The following is a 9,230-nucleotide window of genomic DNA, read 5'->3' as shown; positions in this document are numbered from 1 at the left end:
ACGAGAAAGGGACTCCTTTCTGTGTCAAGACATGCAAAGGGGAAGCAACCTCTACAAACTTTCGTATGAACCACCTGTAGTGCGAACACAGTCCCAAGAAGCTTCTAACTTCATGGACATTCTTCAAATTGGGCCAATCACGGATAGTCTCTATCTTGGCCGGGTCCATTTGCACTCCAGCTACTGAGATAGTGTCCCAAAAAGTGTATGTCTGGTAGGAAAAAATCACTTTTCTTTGCATTAATCATTAACTTGTGATCTCGTAATGCCTGAAAGACCTGAAGTAGATGATCTCTGTGTTCTGCCTCATTCTTGGAGAAAACAATGATGTCGTCAAAGAACGTGTCAACAAATAGTCTGTACTCTCAAAAAATCTTGTCCATCATCTGGTTAAATGTCGCAGGAGCATTGGTTAAGCCAAAAGCATCACCAAAAACTCAAATAACCCAAAAGTAGTCCGAAAGGCTGTCTTGTAGACGTCTCCCGGTGCGATTCGGATTTGATGATATCCACTCTTCAGGTCAATCCTGCTAAACCACGAGGATCCCTGTAACCTGTCGAGTATATCATCGATCCTAGGAATTGGAAATCTGTTCTTGATGGTGATTTTTTTGAGAGCTCTATAATCGATGCACATCCTCCAAGATCCGTCTTTCTTCAAAACCAACACTGGAGAGCAATACGGTGAAGTACTAGGCTGGACAAGACCCTTTTCCAAGAGGTCTTTCACTTGGTTCATAATCTCTTCGTTCTGTGCTCGGCTCACACGGTAAGGTGGCCAGTTCGGTGGTGTGCTTCCAGGTATCAGATCAATGGTATGATCTTCAGGACGAGCAGGTGGTAACTCTCCTGGTAGGCCCTCTGAGAAGCAATCGGCGTGAGAGTGGAGAAAATCTTGGCGTTCTTTATCAAGTTTAGACATATTTGTCCTATCCTTATCGCTCAATTCTTTCATAAAGATTGAGTAAAGAAACAGACTGGATTTCATTAATTTTGAAATGGCCGAAGCCAACACAATAGGGACAGACTCGCCCTTCAGTTTAATATCAAGTACAATTGTTCTGCCCTTTTCTGTAGTCAAAGTCGCTTTTCTCGCCCGATAATCGACCACGGCGTTGTTCTTGTGGTACCAAGGAATCCCTAAGAGAACATCACAACCCTTCAAAGGAATTATGAAGAAGTCCTCATGCCCCAAATACCCCTGACAATGCAACCGAAGTTTGCCAATGACAGGTGTAATGGCTACATCCTTACCGGGTGCCGCTAGAACTGCCTCCGCAAGTGGTCCCATCCGATTGTGAGTAATCTCGAGCCGCGCCGCCAATTCCGGTGAAATGAAGTTGGCCTTGGCTTCTCCATCAAAGAAAATAAGGGCCTCTTGATCTTTCACTTTGCCCCAAGCTCGGCAAAGTTCTGTACTCTCATCCATGGTGTCGGGATCGGTACCCACACAATCTGGAACCAGTCCTGTTTTCATCTTGCCTTTTCGTCCACGTTCCTCAGCTGCTCTCGAACTCTCAGGCCTGTCGTCGTCCTTATCATTCTGTTCTTTCTGTGCCTTTTTAGGGCACTTCGCAGAGATGTGTCCTTGTTACCCGCATCCAAAGCACTTCCCCTCCTTGATGAATCGAGCTCGCTCCTGAGGAGTAAGCTTGGGTCGTGCATCCTTTTTCTGTGGGTTGCTCTTTTTCTTTCTACTTTCATTCCCAGAAGTCTGTTCGGCTCTTTGTGTCATGTTCTCATTTCTAGGGTAGGTCAGATTGCCAGAGTGAATGGCAAAGCCCCGCTGCGCATGGACTCATCAACTCCTGAATAGAAGCTGACTTCTGCTCCAAGCAGTGATCTCGGATCTCTGTAGGTAGACCCAAGGTGAACCGCTCAATCTGTTCTCTGAACGAGATCTTCTTGAATGAAGAGGCGGGTAGAAAAGAGCTCGAGAATCTTTCACAATAAGCATTGATTGTATCTTTCTTGGTCATCCGAAGATGGTTCCAAGCAGCTCGTATATCTCGTTCATATTCTTGCGTCAACCAAGAAGAAATAAAAAGCTTCCTAAATTTCAGCCATTTAACTTGCGCAGTCTTGTTTAAAAGAAGCGTGGACCACCAAGTACGAGCATTCCCTTTAAGTAAGAGGTAGCTCTAATCTTGGAGTGCTTTGGATAGCGTCCTCCCGCGAAAGCGATGCCAAACTGTTGTATAAAAGACAAAGCTTCGAAGCATCTGAGTATCCTGAAAAAGTATCAAAATGATCGAGTGGCCACCTTTCTTAAACTCTCGGACTTTCTTGCTTTTATCTTCGAGAAAGTCATACTGGTTGGCTTTGTAAAAATTTCTTCTTGTTCGCATAAAAGTTGCCATCATCGGAATCTGAGCTGTCTGTAGACGAGTCCTCGGTAGAACTGTCAGTCTCTGGGCGAGATTTAGTCTTCTTTGCCTTTTTCTTTCCCTTTCCAAAGCGCCGATCAATTGACAACACTTCATCTCTCTTTGCTCCGCCTTAGTAGGCCGAGGCGGGCCATACTCTCTGCCGGAATCTTCGTTGTGATCCCTGCCCGCATCTCCAGATGCAGAGGGAGTCGACTGATCCTTGCGTGAAGCCATAGGTGCCGCGGAAAAAAAATTGGGGATCGGATTTCCCGTAGAAGAGAAATCGGCCGTGCTCTGATACCATTGTAACAGACTTGGACACTCCAAGTCAAGAATTAATCGTGATAGCACCCAATAACCACTTCAAAACAATTCACAGATCACAATAGATTTGCACAGGCCCGGCGGAGTTCCGTGCCTAGAGATATTGGCCCCAAAGACTGGCGCCCCTTTCGGTATTTTTTTATGTATTAAATCAATTGTCAAAGTACAAAGAGCGGTTAGGGTTTCACTCTCAGACTCTGCGTCCAGATGCTCTGAGAAGTGAGCCCTAAACCTTGAATATAAAGATTACAAGGGATGCCCAAAAGCAGAGCCCCAAAAGCTTTCAGTCAAAAGCAGTTTCTCTCTCTCTCTCAATGAAAGCAAGTAAATAAAGCAAATTCTCTCTCTCTCTCTCTCTCTCTCTCTCTCTCTCTCAATTTCTTGCGTAGCAAAGCAAGCTGAAATTGCGTCGCTACCCCTCTTCCGTGAATCATGCCGCAAATCCCGGAACTGTTGCCACGTGGCATTTCCCACCAGATTAGGGTTTCCAGCCAGCAGTTAGGGTTAGGGTTTCCAGAAAATAGGGTTTTCAGAAAATTAGGGTTTCTGACAGAAATTAGGGTTTGCAGGAAATTAGGGTTTCTGCTGTCGGTAGCCACGTCATCACTTTGTGACACTCATCGCAGAGCCTTTGAGGCCTCTAGGCAGCTTTCAGAGTCAGGCGAGCAGGAGTCTTGGTGTTTGCAGGTGAGACGGTTGTTTGGAGCGCATGGACTAGACATGGATAGATTACCACCCTTTCAGTATGACCTGGACTCACCCTTTATCCAGCTTCCACATAGTGAGGGAAACACAGTACTCAGAAAGGATCTATTGCAGCTCTACATTAGGAATACATTGATCGCACCTAGACAGCCTCTGCCCATGAAGACGCTGTATTAATAGTGAGCACCTCTTGACTATGCTAGACGAGGAGTTCATCCATAGACCATGCTACATGGACACACACATGCCACATAGTAAGGGTAGTTTTTGTCTACAACCCCCCCTCGAGAAGAATTGTCCTCGATTCTTCTCTCCCTATTATCCATGGAGGTGACATACAGAAGAGAGTATTTCTCTTTGGTTTACTAGGACGCTGTTTTGTATGTGGTACAGGAGGACATATGGTAGCTCGATGCACTAGGAGGATAGATCGGCTAGAACAAAGTCAGGAGAGAGTGTTGCGAAAGGGACAGGAGGTATCATGAGGATTAAGGAGATCAATGGCTGAGAGAAGCAAAGAATAGAGGAAGAAGGCGGCAGAGGCAAACAGAGGCGCCTCTTGTCAGCAGACAAGTGTACAGACACGGGGCCCTTCTTCTGCAGAGGTACAACCTGCTTCTTTCGAACCTATAAGGGTTCTTGGGGATGCTACTGTACCTTCGTAGTATTGACAAAGATGATCTTCCTCTTGCTGTGCGCGTGTGATACATCATGAGGAGAAATTGCCCCCTCTTGCTAAGTTGGATCCCAGAAGAATGTACATGCTAGGAGATATGATAGAAATTTTTAAAATATCAAGAAATAGTCTTGTTCACTTACTGTATATTTCAGAATATTTTGGGCATCGCACCTTTGTGGCGATTGGCTTTGTACATTTATCTTGAGGCTGTGCCCTTGACATGTTATTTTGATTGAGAGAGAGAGAGAGAGAGAGAGAGAGAGAGAGAGAGAGAGGCAATGGATGGATAACAGCATGCAGAGAGTGTTTTGGGTTGCTCAATCACGAATCCAACTGTATGGGAGGTTAGAGACGTGGCTCCTAACAAGGCAAGTTAATAACATAGCTCTTCTATCATACATTTTGTTTCAGCAAGAGTTGATGAGTTGTTTGTAACAGGCCATGCTTTGCTTAAGCTTTAATTTACCTGAGGAAGTAGCCTTCATGAAGAGCATCACAGATGCTGAATGCGCTACACCTACAGCTTCGGGAATGCAAGGTACTATCAAAAGGCCTCGACTTGAAGAGGCAAGGATATCGTCCAGCTACAGTTGAAGACTTTGAGCATGGTCTGTTTTTTTTGGAGGATCACATTCACTTACAGGGACAAAGGATGCCTCATACTGTTCAACGTGCAACAATCGAGTTGCATTAGAGCGCCATGCTGCAGTGGTAGCGCAACCAATCCCTAGTCACTCTCTTGCTTTGAAGTCTTTCTTCACAAGTCCTCATGCATAATGGACAGAGATCTGAGAATGGCTTAACCATAGCTGAGCAGAGCAGAGCCGTTGAGCTTTTCTTGGATAAATAAGTCATTTGGGCAGTCCGCTATTGAAGCAAGCAGAGCAGCAGATGATTGTGGGAAGTGAAGGGGGCCAAAGGGACTGCTAGATTTTGTAGACCAAGGGTTTTTGGGTTGTTGACTTCCTATTGCAGTCAGCCTGACATTTTTTGTATTAGGTATCCGACAAGCCTTCTTTCATTTGCTTTGTTGTTGAACGATGCAATTACCACTTCCCAAATTTTGAGTTTCCATTTGCTAACCTTCTAGATTTGAAAGTTACCAAAGCTCTCTTTTTTAATTCATAGATACCAATTATTATCAAGGTTCTAAAATTTGAAACCTTTATACCAATGTTTATGAAAATTGAACATAGGTCAATCAAGAGTGTCTACCTATGAGGCCTCTATCCATAGATCTGAACTTCTTAAGCATAGATATGTACTTTGAAAAACCCCTAACGGTAATCTTTCTTGAAATACCTGTCACCATTTGGTAATTATTTTGTAATGTAAATTTCCAAATGGTAATCTTTTGTTCAAAGTACATCACATTTTGTTCCATCCTTTTGGCCCCCAATTGGTTACCAACTTTTTTTGTGTGTATTTAACATGTATGTTGATAGCTCCCCCTCCGTTGTGCGCAATAGAGATCGCAGAAGAGCTATGGTCTCTTCATGCAACTTGTTGGCTTTTTGCAGTTACAACACAAAAATCATTCAATCACCAATAGTGCATTTGTTATTTGCTTTTGTCAATGCCAAAATCTTTTGTTTTTTTGGTCATAAAGAAGATTGAAATTTTGTGCATTCTTTACTTTTTGTGCTTGTTTTCCTTTCAACTAAATTGGCACAACAAGATCTATTATTTTGCTTTTTGTGGTTATGGCATAAAAATCATTCAATCATCAATATGGCGTTTTTTATTTTCTTTGACAGTGCCAATATCTTTGCTTGTTTATAACATAGTCGATGATGTGGAAGCACAGAGACCAAGGGGAGTGAGCACAAGAGAGTCTCTTGAACCAATGAACCTTGGCAACGAATGATTGGATGTGTATACAATGGAGGCAAGGGGTTGTTTACATAGCAAGCCTAGTAAATTGCCTTGCCCAAGATTTTGACAAATAAGTAAAATAAATACCTAAAAGCCAAACTAAATGATGGGATCACATTGGTCAGTTCACTTGAGATGCCTAAACTTTAACACCCTCTCTGTAGCTCATAGTGGACATCAATAATGAGACCAAGTCAATGAAGAAGCTACCATGGACACCCCTGCACTGGCCCGGATATTAGATACACCTCGGTGTTTCTCTCCTCATCTTTGTACTTGAAAGTAATCCCATCTTGAGCATCAGTTGCCTGTGTGGAAACTTTGAACTGTAGACCATACTACATCCAATAATCTCCATTCGTGATCTGTGAACACATCACGTCCAGAATATAGAACTCCAAGATAATGAACTGTTGGAACACATCTTGTCCATGATCCAACCAACAACAATGAATTGGCACGCCTATCCATAGTGTTTTAGATGTCTGATTGGTTCCTTGTTAGATGCATGTGCATTGAACTTCGACCTACGGGTTCAAACACCAATAACTTGAATTCCAACACAAGGAGCATTGCTTGCCCTTGCAATTCCCAAGCCACTCAGCAAAATCTGCTTTCCCTCTTTGGAGTCCAAAACTTTAAACTAGTGGCCTCTCCTGAGTTACAAGATTGGCACAAAGCCGCTCCCACGTATAATGCTCGCCGCACAATTCCGATCCGTCGTTGCTATGTGGAAGCCCTTGAACAAATCAAGGCTCGACAACAAAAAAACTTTGCCTCTTCGTTGCCTAAGCCGCTTTCAAAAGTGTCTCCTCGGATGTCCCTCTCTTGGGCTCCGAGTCACCAAAACGTCGACTCCAAGGACCTTCTGGTGGCCCTCGACATTTCAACACGCTGGGTCAATGTGTAATGGTGGGATAAAAGTGCCGTTGCCAAAGAGCTCCAAAGGGTTGGACATTTTAAAACGCTGCAAAGAGGGGAAAACACGTGTCGGCAGCTACGTTTTGAAACACAGGTTGACTTGAGAGGAGTTGCAAGCGCTGTCAAGAGGAGATTTGCCTGTTGTTACTAACGTTTAAAAACGAACAGAGGCAGGTTGCATCACCAAACGCTAGCCATAGCATTTCAAAACGCAAACGGGTTGGGGTGTAGCAGTGGCGTCAACAAGGGGGAACAGCTGCTCCAATGACGGCGTTTCAAAACGCAAGAGGGGGGGGGGGTGCATTGGCATGGGGTGAACGCATGGGGCTTCTCAAAACATTGGAACCAGGGAGGGGAGGCGCCAGCACTAGCTGCATAGGAGCGTTTCAAAACGCACACTGGCAAGGGAGTCTGCACCAAGGGGAGAAGGTTGTCTGCAGTGAATGTGGTTGCGTTTTGAAATGCAGGGGCAGGAGAGGGTGGCAACGACGAGCAGGTTCTTCAATGGCTCCTTCTCCATGGGTTGCTCTTCTCCGCGCTACTCCTCTACATCAAGGACTTCAAGCCGTACGTTCTAATACCATGTCAAAGTCGACAATGCGGAAGCGTAGAGACCAAGCGGGGAGAGAGAGAGAGAGAGAGAGAGAGAGAGAGAGAGAGAGAGAGTCTGTTGAACCAATCAACCTTGGCAATGAATAATTGAATGTGTGTACAACGGAGGCAAGGGGTTGCTTACATAGCAAGTCCAATAAATTGCCCTACCCAAGACTTTGACAAATAAGTAAAATAAATACCTAAAAGCCAAACTAAATAATGGGATCACATTGGGTAGTTCACTTGAGATGCCTAAACTTTAACAGTTTAGTCGTAGAATGTTTTAGCTTAACATTTATCATAAATCCCTAAATAATATATGACCTTCAACAAGGAAAAGAATACAAGTATACTTGATCTCATCATTTGACAACATATAGAAAACGACCTAAAAATTTTGGTTTTATCTTCACAAAAATTTTGACAAGAAATAAGGACATTTGAATGTCCAGTCACATGACTAGGGTTTAAATATAATAATGAAAATTCTTCGAAAAATGGAATGGTGTAGAAAATAGCTTTTTCTCATATGCCGAAGAGATCTCTTCATGCAAAACTTTACTGATATTCCCTAGACATCTCTTAGAAAACAGCTTTTCCTGATATGCCTTAGGCATCTCTTAATGCCAAACTTTAATGCACAAAATGCTCTACCAATTTGATTTTAAGGTCTTCTTTCCAATTGTCAAAATGCACAATAGCATGTGCAAAGACATCTTCAAGTATAAAACTCAAATGGATGTGGAGTCTAGAGGGTGTTTTGAAATTGATGTCACCTATTCTTGTGCTAAAAGGTGTCATGATGGCATCAAATTTCTACCAATGGCTCCGTTTGGAGAGACAACCAAAGCACTTGGATGGAAGTATCAATGGAGTTAGAGAGAGAGAGAGAGAGAGAGAGAGAGAGAGAGAGTATTTTCTTTGAGGTGTAGTAAAAAGGCCTCAACCTTCACTTCCAAGCCTTGTATAAAGTTATCCAAGGATGTCCATCGATCTCCTTAAAGAAAATATTATATCTCCCTTGGAGGAGAGAGAATATTGTCTTTGAGGTCTAGTAAAAAGGCCTCAACCTTCTTTTCCAAGCCTTGTATAAAGTTATCTAAGGATGTCCATTGATCTCCTCAAAGCTGCCCCACACCCTCCTTAGATAACCCAATTTTCCATGAGGATGCATGCCATATGTAAAGTGGTTTTGCCTTGATGTGCAACTCCATACACAAGAAAATAGCAATTTGCCATGTAAATGTAACATGGGTTAAAGCGGCTAGAAAAAGCGGTTGCTTCATTATCTGGGATTAAATTGCCTAAGAGTTCCCCTTCATCTCCTTAGGCCACATTTATGTGCACCTCCAAACAAGTTCCAATAGCTATCTTCCATGTAATTGTCACATTTTATATCCCAGAGATTGTGCCATCACGTGTTGCCAAGTGGTGCATGCATATAAAAAGAGAGCATCCCCATGTCAATCAGAGCATTCTCCTTGTAGTGGGCTACCTATTTCAAAAATCCTCCACATGAAAGGTTGCTACATAGAATGAGGAACAACTTCAGGAAACATGAGGTAAGTGGTGTATCAGTTGCAATGGAGAGTACCACCCAAGAGGTTACCATAGAGGCCTAATTATGAAGGTGCAAGGTGAGGATGATTCGAGGTCATGGAGACCATTTATGTGGTTTCCATCCATCTCATTTCCTTTCTCTCTCTCTCTCCAACTAGATAATCGGTTGCAAACACCAAAGCGCAACAAAGAGACTATCAACT

At 43.3% G+C, this 9,230-nt stretch overlaps 1 long non-coding RNA gene across 1 annotated transcript; it reads left to right on the top strand.

The window, feature by feature from the left end:
* The first annotated feature begins 2,426 nt into the window (after positions 1-2,426).
* LOC147416966 (uncharacterized) lies at positions 2,427-5,222 on the top strand. The gene is made up of 2 exons (XR_015187455.1): positions 2,427-4,445; positions 4,516-5,222. It is a non-coding gene; the product is annotated as an uncharacterized LOC147416966 (long non-coding RNA).
* Positions 5,223-9,230: the final 4,008 nt, after the last annotated feature.

Source organism: Adiantum capillus-veneris, unplaced genomic scaffold, assembly GCF_014529385.1.
Source record: "Adiantum capillus-veneris isolate H3 unplaced genomic scaffold, ASM1452938v2 Hic_scaffold_33, whole genome shotgun sequence".
NCBI lineage: Eukaryota > Viridiplantae > Streptophyta > Polypodiopsida > Polypodiales > Pteridaceae > Adiantum > Adiantum capillus-veneris.
This window is presented reverse-complemented; position numbering and strand designations above follow the sequence as displayed.